This window comes from Aquarana catesbeiana, linkage group LG04 (genome assembly GCF_042186555.1).
Source record: "Aquarana catesbeiana isolate 2022-GZ linkage group LG04, ASM4218655v1, whole genome shotgun sequence".
Lineage (NCBI taxonomy): Eukaryota > Metazoa > Chordata > Amphibia > Anura > Ranidae > Aquarana > Aquarana catesbeiana.
The window spans coordinates 272,925,184-272,930,156 of NC_133327.1; positions in this window are offsets into that span (position 1 = coordinate 272,925,184).

Below are 4,973 nucleotides of genomic sequence, written 5' to 3' on the forward strand. Positions count from 1 at the left end.
CTCCTGGTATACTTATGTATATCCATGTATGTCTGGAACTTATTAAGCGGTTTCGGAGGTGCGAATTTGAGTCCCTTGTCTAAAATGGCAGTTTCATCGGGGGTAGTCTAAACTACCTAGGAGGGTGTCCTACCGTTCTCCAGGCAGATCTAACCCTGATTCTTATGTACAATCTCCAGTCCGGAATGTGAGAGTTTCCACTCAGGTCCCTAAAAAGAAAATAAAACCTCAAAAAAATCAGAAATTTAGGAGACAGTATAAAGAAGGGAAGCAATTTCATCAGGTAGCAACAGGAGGATACCAGGATGTTCGTTATGACAATCAATACGACCATTATGGTAAGTCCTATATGGATAATCAGTCCCCAAGATACCCTATATCTACACATAATCGCTTCCAACCACTGGATGAACATTATGTTAGAGATACTGATTACTACGGAGAGTCCAATCAAGGTTATTACACCCCAAGGAGGAATGGGGGTTATGACCGACCACCTCGCCATCAGCCTTCCTTTCCCCCCCAAAGGGATACACAGAGGGATGAATACACCCCCAGACGTGTTTATCGTGAGGAGTACTCACAACCTCAGCATTGGGGTTTTCCCAGGGGAGAACAAAACTTCCAACGACCAATAGAAGAAAGAGAGGAGTCAGAGGGGGGAGGAAGATTAGGAGCAAAAAGAAAACGGGTATAACTGGACAAGGCATTTTCAACCTCAGTGGGATTCCCTTGACCCCCGATGAAACTGCCATTTTAGACAAGGGACTCAAATTCGCACCTCCGAAACCGCTTAATAAGTTCCAGACATACATGGATATACATAAGTATACCAGGAGACTGAATATTAAGCGGTATTTGTTGACCAATCCCATCAATACCTTAAACAATAATCCTACAAATGTTAAACACTCAGGCTTGGCGAATGCCTCATTGTTCAATCCACCAGGCGGTCTACCAGCCTCTATTAAAGTGTTTAGAGATCTCCTTATAAAGGATTTGGAAGGCATAAAAAGCAAAAACACTAAAATGAGCAACAATTTGGAATCAGGTTTGGACCAACTCTGTAAAAGAAAGGATCTAGTGGTGAGACCAGCCGACAAGGGGGGGGGAATCGTTGTCTTGAGTAAGAAAGATTACCTCCAGGAATTGGACAGAATAGTAGGGGACACTACTACATATATCCCCCTAAGGTCTGACCCTAGGAATAAATATAAGAGAGAACTTGAGAACATTGTGGAGTATGGTTTTAGATTAGGAGTTATAAATAAAAAAGAGAAATCGTTTTTGGTTCCCGTGTCTTCACGGATACCTATTATATATTATCTCCCAAAGGTCCATAAGGACCCTGTCCATCCACCCGGCCGCCCAATCATTAGCGGAATTGATTCAATCACCTCAAGGGCTGGTAAATATATTGACAACTTCCTGCAACCCCTGGTCCGCTCTCTGCCCGCCTATATCAAGGATAGCAGGCATGCCATCAACCTATTAAGGGACTGTGGGTATAAAAGTGGATATTGGCTTGCCACGGCGGATGTCACGTCACTGTACACGGCGATCCCCCATACTTGGGGTATATCCTCAGTTAAGTATTATCTGTACAAGGACGTGACACTGCCAAGAAAACAAAAGAAATTTATTATGGACCTGTTGGAGTATACCACAACTCATAATTTTTTCTGGCATAAGAATATTTTCTTTTTACAGAAAAAGGGAGTAGCCATGGGGGCAAAATTTGCCCCCAGTTTGGCCAACTTATTTATGGGTAAATGGGAGGAGGACGTCATCTATGCCCAACGTAGACCAGAATTGGTCTTATGGGCAAGATACATCGATGACGTCCTCCTCCTATGGAATGGTACCCACGACTCCCTGCATCAGTTTATGGAAGGTTTAAATGCAAATGATAGAGGGATTCATTTTAACTATGAATCCAGTCAGAGTTCGATTAATTTTTTAGATCTTGTAATAAGGGGAGAAGGAGATGTGATAACGACTTCCACATATTTTAAATCCACAGATCGTAATGCATTTATATCGCGAGATAGTTGTCATCATAAAGCGTGGCTTGATTCAGTCCCGAAAAGCCAGTATGTAAGAATTAGACGTAATTGTTCTTCTATTAATGATTTTAGGATCCAATCCCAAGTCCTTACGGAGCGATTCCTGGAAAAGGGCTATGATGCATCTTTTTTAAGGGAGCGAGTAAAGGAGGTTGAGAGATTGGATAGGGAATCTCTATTAATAGATCATACAGAGATAGGGAATACCATAAGGAAGGACTTCATTTGCCCTTTTATAACCAGTTATTCTCATCAACACTTTGTAATAAGGAAACTGATACACAAATATTGGCATATAGTCAAAAATGATAATGTACTGGGCCCACTCCTTCCGGAGAGACCTCAGGTGGTCTTCAAGGGATTACCGTCTATTAGAGCAGCAATAGCCCCTAGTGTATGTGATCCTCCAATAAGGAAACCAATGTTTTTCCAGAATTTAGTGGGGTATTATAGATGTAGGAAATGTGCGGTTTGTACGGTCAATACCATCAAGGACCGGAAGGTAACACATTTCCATGCGACCAGTACCTCACAAACCTTTACAATAAAATCATTTATTACGTGTTCTACTACTCATGTAGTATATCTTTTAACCTGTCCATGTGGGTTTCAGTACGTGGGACGCACTGTTCGCCCTCTTCAGGTCAGGTTAAATGAACACATCAGCAACATCAGGAGAGGATTTATAGGACATCCAGTGTCTAAACATTATCTGAATGTACATGACAAGGATCCAAGAGGCACACAGTTTATTGGTATTGATAGGTTGAATATTCCATGGAGAGGGGGACCTAAGAGAAGAGCTATATCCAAGCTTGAAATGGGGTGGATATTTAAGATGGGGTGTCTTAAACCAAGAGGGCTCAATGTAGATATTGAGATCAACGCATTTATTGATAACGCATAACAGAATGGGCGATATAGTATTAGATGGGGCTTGAGCTATAGTAGCTACCCCTAGTGGCTGATTAAAAATCAGCCCCCCCCCCCCCCCTCCCACATTTTTTGGTAGAAAAGGTCTAGAGACATTGGAATTGTTTCACTTTTATACTTTCAGGATTCATTGTTTATTCCTTTGTTTTTTTCTTTCTTATTTCCTCTTTTTTTTCCTTTTTTTAATTTTTTTAATTTTTGATATTGTAAGGGGATGAGCTGAGTCTTGTTCTGGCTATCGGTACATATAAAAAATTGGCCTCGTACTATTTTTGTGTAGTTAAAAGACAAGACTTAATTTCCAATTATCTGTATTTTTTGCTCACACATAGTCTAAATCAATTGATTCGTGCTCCTTTACAATATTGGTTGAACACTGTTCCCCTCTAGACACATATGACCTCTTAATAGAAAGAAAAATCTAAATATTTTTTAAGAGTGATTAAGATACTTTGTGGTCAGAGGCCACGTATATTATATATTTTATGTACTGTTGGGGTTTTTTTAATTTTTAATCTTTAACTTCTAATTCAATATTAAGGTCTTTTGAGGAATTGTTTTTGGTCATATAGAACCGGAAGTTCTGTATTTAACATGGATGCATAACTCCAGAATTCATCTGGGGTACACATTCGATTCCTTCCGGTTTCTGTCTAGCCTCCATATGAAAGTTTTCTATCGGCAGCCAGATTGAGGCTTGGCTCGTCCTTGCGCATGCCTACGAGTGTGTTTGGCGTCTGCCATAATGAGGCTTGGTTAATGCTCCTTTGTTTACTATTCATGTGTGTTCCGCCCTGGGGGCGGTCTTCATTGACGGCTCCGTTGAATCTCCACACATGCCCTGTCGAATGACATGGTCGAAGGACGGACATGGGCGGAGATGTGGGCGTGATTATAATTTCGTGTTCTGATATATAAAGTGATGGTTCATTGCGTCGCCCGTGCCCCCGTAGACGTCACTTATGACGAAACATGTAGGGCGTGGCCTCGCAGTGCTAGCCATCACGTGTTCGAATAATTTGTTTGCACGGGCGTTCTGCCGTTGAATATGCCGGCTTTTTTTAATGAATTTTTTACTTGAGTTTTACATGATCTCTTGTGGTATGTTTTAACCAATAAATACCTTAAAAACGATATCACACTATTGGAGTATTTTCTCCGTTTTGCCTCCCTCTCCTGTTCATGGACTTTTGGCATTCCTGAGTCCCCCCTCTGAGGTTCGAATAGTTGGATCATCCCGGCCACACGGAAGTCGGCGGCACACGCTGCCAGGACCAGGAGATTAACAACTTGTCCCTGCAGAGGGTGAAATCTGCAAGCTCATAAGACCTTGCCACAGGGGAGGTCCAACACTTGGGGTAAGCGCACATCTACTACTTCTCTTATCGTTGTCACTGTATACCTGAACAGAAGTATTTTGGCTTAGCAATCCTTGGCTTGTGATGATGAAACACATGGAGCGGACTTTTTAGCTTGATTTCATGAGATTCACATTATTATGGACTGATCACAGACGGCCTCTGCCTATGATTATTGACTGTATTTTGGGATTAGATGTTTATACACTCACTGTCATCACATGTATGGTGTTTTCTTAGCACTTTATTTAATTGTTTTCATTTTTGCTAGCGCAATTAAGTTTATTTTTATAAATGAGTGCAGCTGCCTTGACTGATGGCAGTCCCAGCCTCTCAGCAAGCCACTCTCCGCCCCTTCACAGCTCAGCGCTCTAATAAGTGTGGAGGAGCAGAGCAGGAGAGCTGCTGACTGACAGTCAGCAGCTCTCAGCTCATGGAGGGGAGAGAAGCAAGCCATGGACAATGTTTGTTGACTCGGTTCTGTGTGAAGAAGCGGCAGAGAACAGATGTAGCATTGCTGCGATGCTGCATCCACCTAGGTAATTTTATTTATTTTTTTTTTAAAACACATCGTGTAATACACATTTCAAATTTTAGCACACAAACATACCAAAAA